Source organism: Haemorhous mexicanus, chromosome 5 (assembly GCF_027477595.1).
Source record: "Haemorhous mexicanus isolate bHaeMex1 chromosome 5, bHaeMex1.pri, whole genome shotgun sequence".
NCBI lineage: Eukaryota > Metazoa > Chordata > Aves > Passeriformes > Fringillidae > Haemorhous > Haemorhous mexicanus.
Genome location: NC_082345.1, coordinates 19,035,823 through 19,046,037, shown reverse-complemented (window position 1 = coordinate 19,046,037; position 10,215 = coordinate 19,035,823). Strand labels below are relative to the sequence as shown.

General features: G+C 44.0%; 1 long non-coding RNA gene across 1 annotated transcript; it reads left to right on the top strand.

Annotated features, from left to right (window-relative positions):
- Positions 1-1,186: 1,186 nt before the first annotated feature.
- LOC132327227 (uncharacterized) lies at positions 1,187-9,824 on the top strand. The gene is made up of 2 exons (XR_009486495.1): positions 1,187-1,701; positions 6,603-9,824. It is a non-coding gene; the product is annotated as an uncharacterized LOC132327227 (long non-coding RNA).
- Positions 9,825-10,215: the final 391 nt, after the last annotated feature.

Below are 10,215 nucleotides of genomic sequence, written 5' to 3'. Positions count from 1 at the left end.
CTGGTAAAGAGAAAGGTGTGTGTGGTGTGTGGACAATAAATAACAATGGTTAATAATTGTTTTGTTAACCAACAACGTAAAAGCCATTGCTGTAGGCCTCATCGACCTCATATGCACAGCAGCCACAGTGTCCACAGACCTAAATGTCTCCCAGGCCGATATACCATTGCTGAAGAGCCCAGCACCTGTGATATTGCCAAGGCTACACAGTAAGTACATGTTTGAGTATGTGAAGTGTTGAAATAGATGGGAGTGTCCTCAAATGTCAGCCAGGTTGGATATTTTTACAAAGGAAACGTTAGTAGTTTCATTTTCTCCCTGTAGTGGAAGAAGAATTATCATGTACAGCTGCTATTGTAAATAGCATTTCAAGCAGGTTTGTTTAAATAGAAAATTCTACTCCTCATGCCATAGCCCCACTCTTTTTACAAGGCTTCCATTGAATACAATGTGGCAGTTGCTCTAGTAGGAACTACGGGGTATAGTGAAATCAGGTGACCCCAATGTCTGGGAAATTTTTGGCATCTGATTTCAAGGCTTTAGAATGCTGAACACTAGCTTTATTAAAATTATATTACATTACATAACAACTATATTAAAGAGAGATACTATACTATACTATACTATACTATACTATACTATACTATACTATACTATACTGTTTATGACTAACTACTCAAAAAACCGTGACTCTCTGCCTGAGAGTCCCGACATACACACATGGTTCCAATTGGTCAATGAATCAAAATACCATCACCAGAATCTAATCAAGCAATCACCTTGGGTAAACAATCACCAGAACACATTCCATAGGGGCACAAACACAGGAGCAGCAAACAAGATAAGAATGGTTTTGATCATTCATTTCTCTGCTTCTCTCACAGCTTCTGTCTGAGCAGAGGGCATGTGAATACCACAGCTGGGTGATGCTTCCTGAGCTGTATTTTTTCTTTAGGATGCAACTGTCTCCAGACTGGAGAATATTGAAAAAATTATAAGTAAATTGATTTTCTTTTTTCTTATTTAATGGAATGGAATTCCAGAGCAATGGAAAGAACTGGTAGAAGCAGGATATGATGTTGGACAACCAGACAAAGAAAATGTGAGTCCCCTTCGCTGGTCAGCAAAAAACAACAGTCAGGAGCTGGTGAAGTGAGCTGGGAGTCCCTGTGACAGTAACTGTGGAGATGTGGCTTGAAGAGAAGGGACATGATAAAATACAGCTAGTAAAGCAATAACCCTTGAGCAAGAGGCCTTGGGCAAGGCCACAGTATCCTTGAGCAAGAAGTTATACGATAACAGGATGCAGAAGCAGAAACTAGCTAGGGTGGAGAAAATCACAGGCATCCTGAGTATGTGGCAACAAAGGCGGAGCTGACCTTTTATAGCGAACCAATAATGAGCTTTATTTTTGCAATATGTATGAGCCTTATTATTATTGTTATAAGAGCACACATGTTAAATCAATAAACCGAGACTTGTTGATCATCATCAGATGTGCTTGTCTACTGTCGACTCCGTCAAATGGTGACCTCGACGTGATCCTTGCCAGACACCACAGACGAGCGACGACCGGGTCGGGTCCCGAAGCAGCTGGGACGGCAAAAAAGCACGAAAAAGAGGAGTTAAGACGTGCCGTGCGAGCCTGGCCAATATGTGCTGCCAAGACCTTGAGGGGCTGCAACAGCGCTGACGAATTAGGTATGGAAAGGCAAGCAGCATATGATTTATTTACCACTTTTTTACAAAAGCGACAGGTTAAGGGGATAGATTTACAAAAGGATTTACCGGGGCTTTTAGCATATGGGTACGCCAAGGGAGTCTTTGCAAATCCTCATACTGTACATGAGTTGACAGAGTGGCGTAAACTTGGGGATTTATTATGGGAGGCTACATTAGAGGACGATAAGACGGCTAGAAAGTTGGGAAAGCTTTGGAGGGTGGTACGCAATAAGCTTCTGCAGCATCAGGCAGAAAAGAAAGCAGCTGAGCAGGCATCCGTCGCTCACACCAAGAATAGGAGTTATGGGAGTGATCAGGATCATACCACTCCGTTACCCCCTGTGTTCACAAAGGTGGTCCTGCCGCCTCCACCACCGCCTTCTACCAGAGCCGGTCCTGAGGTTGCTAGTGAGCCTTCTGCACCCCCCAAAGAGCAGGAACCATGGCCGAGAGCACCCACTGCTGAATTCCCGCAGAGTAATGAGCCGATCCCTGGGGTGGAAAGCGACCTAGCGGAGGCCGTTTCCAGGGAGCGAAGGGAGGCTTGGGCTGCGCTGGCGAAAGATGGCTTGGAGAGAGGGGATGATGGTACAGTTAGTGTGGCAACCCAGCTAGCATGCCCGGTGACCTTCCAGGCACAGGCTGATGGAGGATTACTAGCAACAATCACTGCTCTCGATTGGAAATTGTTATCACAATTGCGATCTACTGTTAGTCAGTTTGGGGTAATGAGTGAACCAGCGAGACAGATGTTGGATTATGTTTGGAATACTCAGGTGCTTTTGCCTGCTGATTGCAGAGGGATAGTGAAGTTGATTTTTACTCAGCATCAACAACTTTTATTTAATGCACATTGGCAGGCGATTGTTAATGAGTGTGTAGTGATACAGCGGCAGCCAGGAGACCCTCTCCATGGGGTGACTGTGGATGAGCTTATGGGTTTAGGAGCATTTCTTTGCACCAAAGCACTGGCTCTGATTGGACCAGACAAGTGCCGAGAGGCGATGAGGTTGGTAAGATTGGCAATAGATAGAGTGAAGGAACTGGGAGGAGTGCCCATGTATATGGGAATTAAGCAGGGCCAGGAGGAATCGTTCAGTTCATTTATAGATAAAGCTGCTGCTGCGATTGAAAAGGCAGGGGTACCGGAGTATATGAGAGGGGCCTTGTTGAAACAATGTGCTCTTCATAATTGTAATTCAGCTACAAGGAGTGTGATTAATACACTAGGTGCAAACTGGACCATAGAAGAAGCACTAGAAAGAATGGCACAGATGCCGGTAGGATCACAAGCCTTTTTGGTAGATGCTATCAAACAGCTGGGATTAGGGTTACAAGAACAAGCAAAGGCTTCTCAGAATCAGGTGTGGGCTGCCCTTGCACCCCTTCAAGCGTCAGCTGCACTTACCCCGGCTCCGATAGGAAATAGCATGAGATGTTACTGATGCGGAGGCATGGGTCACATGCGTCGGGAATGCCAAGCAACAGGGATCTGGTGCCAGAAATGCCGCTCGAATACTCACAATACGGGTGCTTGTTGGCGGAAGTCGGGAAACTCCACCAGGAGCGCAAATTGCAGTGGCTGCGTTCCGACACAAGTCGTCGCTGCAGCACTACCAACCTCCCCTGTCTCCAACCCGCCACCACAGGAAGCCTCGGCCTGGACTTGGCAGCCGCAGTAGAAGTTACGCTGATGACTCCACACCCACAAAAAATCTCGACGGGGATTCAGGGACCTGTTGTTATACAGGGTCGAATGGTGGGTGCTTTGCTCTTAGGGGGGTCGTCTGCGTCTATGCTTGGATTATTTGTTTTACCTGGTGTCATTGATGTGGACCGGACAGGAGAAATTATGGTTATGGTGCATACCCCTTTTCCACCACTTCAAATTAATAAAGGACAGAGAATTGCTCAGCTTGTGCCACTGGAGCAAATGACTAAGGGATTACAAGCAATAAAAGGACAAGAGAGGGGAGAAAAGGGTTTTGGGTCCACTGGAGGTCTCACCTTGCTGACTCTGAATCTTTCTGAGAGATCCAGGAAAAGAGTGGAAGTGGAATTTCAAGGACAGAAAAGGTCGTTCTCAGGCTTGCTAGACACTGGAGTGGACTCTAGCATTATTAGCCCTAGTTGTTGGCCTCAACACTGGCCCTTGCAACCAGCAGCCACCACAGTGACCGGGGTTGGAGGTTTAACCCTGGCGAGTCGTTCTCCTTCTCTCTGGGTTCACATAGATGGAAAACAGCTAACAACTATTTTTTCAATAGTGCAATTGCTGCCTACCGTGCAGTGCCCCATAGGGCGGGACATCTTGGCTCAGTTGGGAGTGGTCTTAACCAATGAACACCCTTTGGGGTAATAGCCATTGCTTGGACTTTCCCGATTCCCATTACCTGGACGATTAACACCCCAGCATGGGTTAAGCAATGGCCTTTAAAAGAGGAAAGTCTTCAACATGCTCATCAATTGGTAACGGAACAATTTGAGCAGGCACACCTGCGGCTATCTACTAGTCCCTGGAATACTCCAATTTTTCATGATAAAGAGGAAATCTGGGAAATATAGACTGCTCCACGATTTGCGCACTGTTAATGATCAAATGGAAGCCATGGGTGCGTTACAGCCAGGATTACCTAGCCCTGCAATGATTCCAAAGGACTGGCCATTACTAATTATTGACCTAAAGGATTGTTTTTTCACTATTGCACTTCATCCACAGGACATGAGGCGATTTGCATTTATGCTACCTGCCATTAATACGGAAGGGCCTGATCAAAGGTTTGAGTGGACTGTATTGCCACAAGGCATGCGCAATAGCCCTACCTTATGTCAAATCTATGTTGACTCTGCATTACAACCTTTAAGGAAACAGTGGCCAAGCACAGTAATTTATCACTATATGTATGATGTACTGTTTGCACAACCCACACCTTTCACAGAAGAGCAAATTCAGGAAATATGGACCACACTAGCACAGTACTCTCTTGTTATAGCCCCTGAGAAAATTCAGACAACGGCTCCATGGAAATACTTGGGATGGTCCATGTCCGAACAGATAGTTAAACCCCAAAAGTTGCAGCTGCAGACAAAGCTTACAACTTTGAATGAGGCTCAGAAACTATTGGGTGGTTAAAACCAATTGTTGGGATACCAAACGAATTATTGGATGAAATACATCTGCTTCTTAAGGGTACAGACCCGACGTGTCCAATCCGTGTTACTCCTGAACAGAAAAACGCCCTTCAGCAAATAATGGACTGTGTTACCCAAAGACAGGTCCATCGGCGTGATCCGGAGTTGGCAATAGACTTAACCACTCGGAACGGTCCCAAATACCTTCTCAGTGCATTATCTCAGTTGCAAAAGAAAACTGGGGAGATAAGTGTATTGGAATGGATTTCCCACGCATTACAACAAAGTAAAACTCTTTTTCAAAAAATCGAAATGTTAGCAGACTTAATAAAGAAAGGCAGGGAGAGAATGTTACAAGTAGCGGGAACTGAACCAGCAGTAATCAGGATACCAATGAAAAAAGATACCTTAGACTGGTACCTGAACAATTCAGAAGAACTACAGGAGGCAATTTTAGGTGCATGCTGTCCTATTGAAACAGGAAAGCTTCGACCGGCTCCAGTTCAGTGGATAGGGGAATGGGACTGGATTACTCGCCCGAAGTGAGAAAGTTCCCCTATTGCAGATGCTATTACTGCATTTACAGATGCTGGCAGGAAGTCAAGAACTGCTGCAATAACTTGGCAGGAGAAAGGATCATGGAAACATCAGATCTTACAGGCAGAGGCAGTGGACAGTTTACATACCATGGAACTTTTGGCAGTAGTATGGGCAATATCACAGCTTAAAGGACCACTGAATATTGTAACAGACTCTTTGTATGTTGCTGGGGTTGTAGCTAGAATTGAAGATGCCGCCATAAAGGAGGTACAAAATCAAAGACTGTACGAATTGCTAGTACAGCTGAAAAAAGCTGAAAAAGGCTACAAGATCAAGGGAGCATGCTTATGCTGTGATTCATGTTAGAAGCCACAAGTGGAATGTTGGTCTAGGGGAAGGGAACGATAGAGCAGATAGATTGGTTGCTACGGTGCAGAGCACGCCCATGTCAAGCCAACAGCTAGCAAGGGAAGCTCACTCAATGTTTCACCAAAATGCAAAGGGCCTAACTCGAGAGTTCAAGGTGACACTGGCGGAAGCAAAAGCTATTGTTAGGGCCTGTCCAATTTGCAGCCACCACAATGGGGGAGGTGGTCTAGGCATAGGAGTAAACCCGCGAGGCTTGCAATCAAAGGAGTTAAGGCAAATGGATGTTACGCGTGTGTCCAGTTTTGGTAGGCTAAAATATGTGCATGTGTCTATTGATACCTACAGCAAATATATTTGGGCAATGGCACAGACAGGAGAAAAAGCAATACATGTGGAAAGACATTTGTACAGTTGCTTTGCACTAATGCGGACAGCAAAAAGAATTAAGACAGATAATGGTCCTGCTTATATCAGTCAGAGGATAGAGAAATTTTTAAAGAATTGGGGGATTTAACATATTACAAGCATCCCAAATTCCCCAACAGGACAAGCCATTATTGAAAGGGCTAATGGTACCCTGGAAAGGTATTTAGCCAAACATGAAGGGGTGACCGACCCCCAGGCAAGGTTGTTAAAAAGTTTGTTTGTGATCAATCATTTGTGTGTATTTGGGGACGCAGGACAACCCCCAGCAGAACTGCATTGCAAGTCAAGTGAGGTTACTGAGCAGGAAAAAGAAGTATAGGTAAGATACAGGGACCCCAAGACAGGGTTGTGGAAGGATCCTGCTAAGGTCCTGTTTTGGAGAAGGGGATATCTTTGTGTTTCTACCCCTACAGGAGTTGTGTGGGTACCTGCAAAGTGGACTAAACCTGTTCTTAATGCAGTGGTTGGTGGGCAATCTGACAGAAGTGGACAAGAAGCGACTAGAGGAGAAGCTGCCAGTGATCCTACAGCCACTACTGATACAGCTGAAGGGACACTCAAAGGCAATCGACAGGGCTGTGATACGCTGCCAGACTACTAAGGAACTGACTGAAACTATTGAATCACTGTCATCTTTTTACATAAGGGGCCCAGCGGGCCAGAACTGTCTTGATTGTAATTGTTCATGTTGTGCTGCTTGGGTGGCATTGTATTGTGGGGGCTGAGGTAAGAGATATTGGATAGAACAGTCTTTAGTTCGCCAATTGTGGTGTAACAGGTGTTCATATGAGCATCATTTTGAAAATTGGCAGAGAGAGCTGAGGGAACAAACAGGATTGGACATAGGTTCGGCTTTAAATCTTTTTGAAGTGCCTGAACAGAAGATTTTGGCTTATTATTGGTGGGAATTATATCATATTGTAAAAAGGGTTAAAGCTCAAAGTAGGTCCTATATTGCTTCTGCAAGGTGTAGGAAGTTGGTGCCCTTAACACAGCATTCTGTAGTAGGGCCCATTAAAGGGGATCCTGATGAAGAATTGGATCAATGCTTAAGAAATCTACAGGATCTAAAATTACAATGGTTAGGGACGCCGAAGGTTAAAAGGAAAAAGAAGAAAAATAAGAGAGAAAAATGAAGCTTGTTTTTGTTGTGTTGCTTAGTGCAGTGATAGCTGGGGTAATAGGAGTAACGCGCTTTAATCAGCCAAGAGACAATATATGGATAACGCTTGCTAATCAAACTAATCAATCATCGCTTTGTCTTAGCTTAGGAGGAGTTACTAACCCCTTTCGAACGTGCTTGGTGGACCTGCCTGTGTGGTCCCCCAAGGAGTTTTGTGGTCTGATAATCAAACCTTGTGCAAAAACCTTTTGATGGTTACAGACCCTACAGACCCTACACAAGCTGGCGCTCTTGATGATGGTTACCGTCAATGTCAAATAATTTTGTCACGTAATACCACCTTGCACTCTCCTCCTGAGGAGTTGGATCTTTTTGGAAGTGGAAATGCCAGTATGACTAACACCTCAAAGGGCAATTGGATCAGTTTTGAGCCCTTAGACTCCCAGGATCTTAATCAGAATAGAGGGAAATGAGCTACCCTAGATTCATCCCTGGAGTCAGGTACAGTGCATGAGCAGCTTTATAGCCGATGCAACGGCAGTAACATCACGGCCCCGAAGAAATTACCCACAGGGATATTTTTAATTTGTGCAGACAGAGCTTGGAATGGTATACCAGCCAAGCCACAGGGAGGACCTTGCTATTTGGGAAAATTGTCATTGTTTCACCCCAGTGTGTCTCTATTGATGCAATTGAGCCGAAATTCAAGCAGGCAGAGACGCAGCTTGCACGACCTAAATTGCAATCAGATAAGAATCCCACAGTTTTGGAGTGAGTTAAAACAAGTGATAATTTCAACTATCTTGCCAGGAGGAGCTGCAAATAAAGCTATGAACTTAGCAAAGCAATTGGGGTGTTGGGCCAAGGGTGAGTTGAATAAGACATCAGAAATTCTAGATATGCTAACTGCAGATGTGCTAAGTGTTAATCATGCTGTTTTACAAAATAGGGCCACTATAGATTTTTTGCTTTTAGCACATGGGCATGGATGTGAAGAATTTGAAGGTATGTGTTGCATGAATTTGTCCGATCACTCTGTATCAATTCATGCTAAAATAAAAGAATTACAACAGGGACTTCACAGTCTCAAAGAAGAGGAAGGACTAGGAATTGACGAATGGCTTAAAAGCCTGGGACTTGGACCATGGCTAAGGAGCCTTGTAACATATGCCATAGGGATACTGGGCGTGATTTTGATGCTTTTGCTTATTTTGCCTTGTATTTTTAATTGCATTCAGAATATGGTCAGTCGAATGATAGAAAAAACCTGGCAGACAAATCTTCTTGCTCAAAAAGAAAACGGGGGAAGTGTGGAGAGTTTTGTGGAGATGTGACTTGAAGAGAAGGGACATGATAAAATACAGCTAGTAAAGCAATAACCCTTGAGCAAGAGGCCTTGGGCAAGGCCACAGTATCCTTGAGCAAGAAGTTATACGATAACAGGATGCAGAAGCAGAAACTAGCTAGGGTGGAGAAAATCACAGGCATCCTGAGTATGTGGCAACAAAGGCGGAGCTGACCTTTTATAGCGAACCAATAATGAGCTTTATTTTTGCAATATGTATGAGCCTTATTATTATTGTTATAAGAGCACACATGTTAAATCAATAAACCGAGACTTGTTGATCATCATCAGATGTGCTTGTCTCCCATTGACTCCGTCAAGTAACAACATACTCTGCCACTGTTACCTATAATGACTGTGTTGCTTTTGTACTTGAAGACAAAGGAATGCGCTGCTTGAGAAGAAAAGGGTAGAATTCACCTTTGTGAAGATGTCACTGAAATGTAAAGATAGCCTAGTTTCTTTATATGTGAGATCATGTAGTACATGAAATCACTAGGTTATCCTGGGTTTGTTTTTTTAACAAAGATGAAAGCTGATTTTAGAAGTACCTTGCTAACACCTGTATATTTTCTTTAACATTTTCTTGAAGCAGCATTATTTACTGCAAAACCACTTTTGTCCATATGCTTCTCTAGTGAATCTTTTATTATAAGTCATATACCCCTTTAGCTATGTTATCCTTCTATAATGTTTTGCTATTTTATGATGTCTGTTCCTAACCTTATTGTGTTGCTATTACACAGTTACAGTTATTACAGTTCCAAAGGTGCAATAGGGAATCAGCTTGGGGGAGATTTGAATTCTACGGCCCTGCACTGGGCCATTAGGTAATGCTGCTTGCAACTCCTAACTGCAAATCAGTCGGTATTTACAGCTGTGGCAGTTTCCTGAGTTCCAGAGAACAAAGCACTCCTTGTCTGGAAAAAATATAACCTGAAAAAATTATTCTGGAAAAACATCTCCATTTGCAAATGGGAAGATCCGTGCTTTCTTCTGGACTATCAGTCTTTTGCCAGAGTCAGAGACTTGGATGACTGCTCACAGGAGAAGTTACTGTAGAATAACCACCATAGTCAAAATTAATGCTTTGCCCTAGGCTTGTTTATTAAGGTGTATCTATTTAATATAATTTCCTAAATAAAGCCACAAGAACCTGAAAGAAAACTACTTTTTGTGGGGTCTCTATGAGAACTATAAGGGCAACGCTTCCATTAAAACATCCATTTTTTCAATCATCTCTATATTTTCATTTCACACATTGTTATAGACAAGGACACCTCCCCAGGGGAAGGCAGCATCCAAAGGAACTGTGCAGGGATGTGCAGATGCCAGAAGGGACTCTCAGATAGTTGGACATGCTCCAGTGGGCTCAGCCTCCATGCTGGAGCAGAGAAAGAGTTTGAGGAGGCCCCTCCTGCGGAGGAAGGAGCGGCAGGGACAAGGGGGATGAAGTGACGGCAGCAAATGTCGGAAAGGAGGGGACAGAAGGATACTGTTGGGGAAAAGGAAGACATAAGAGCCCTTGGGGGCTTGAAACCATTAACAATGGCCAGGG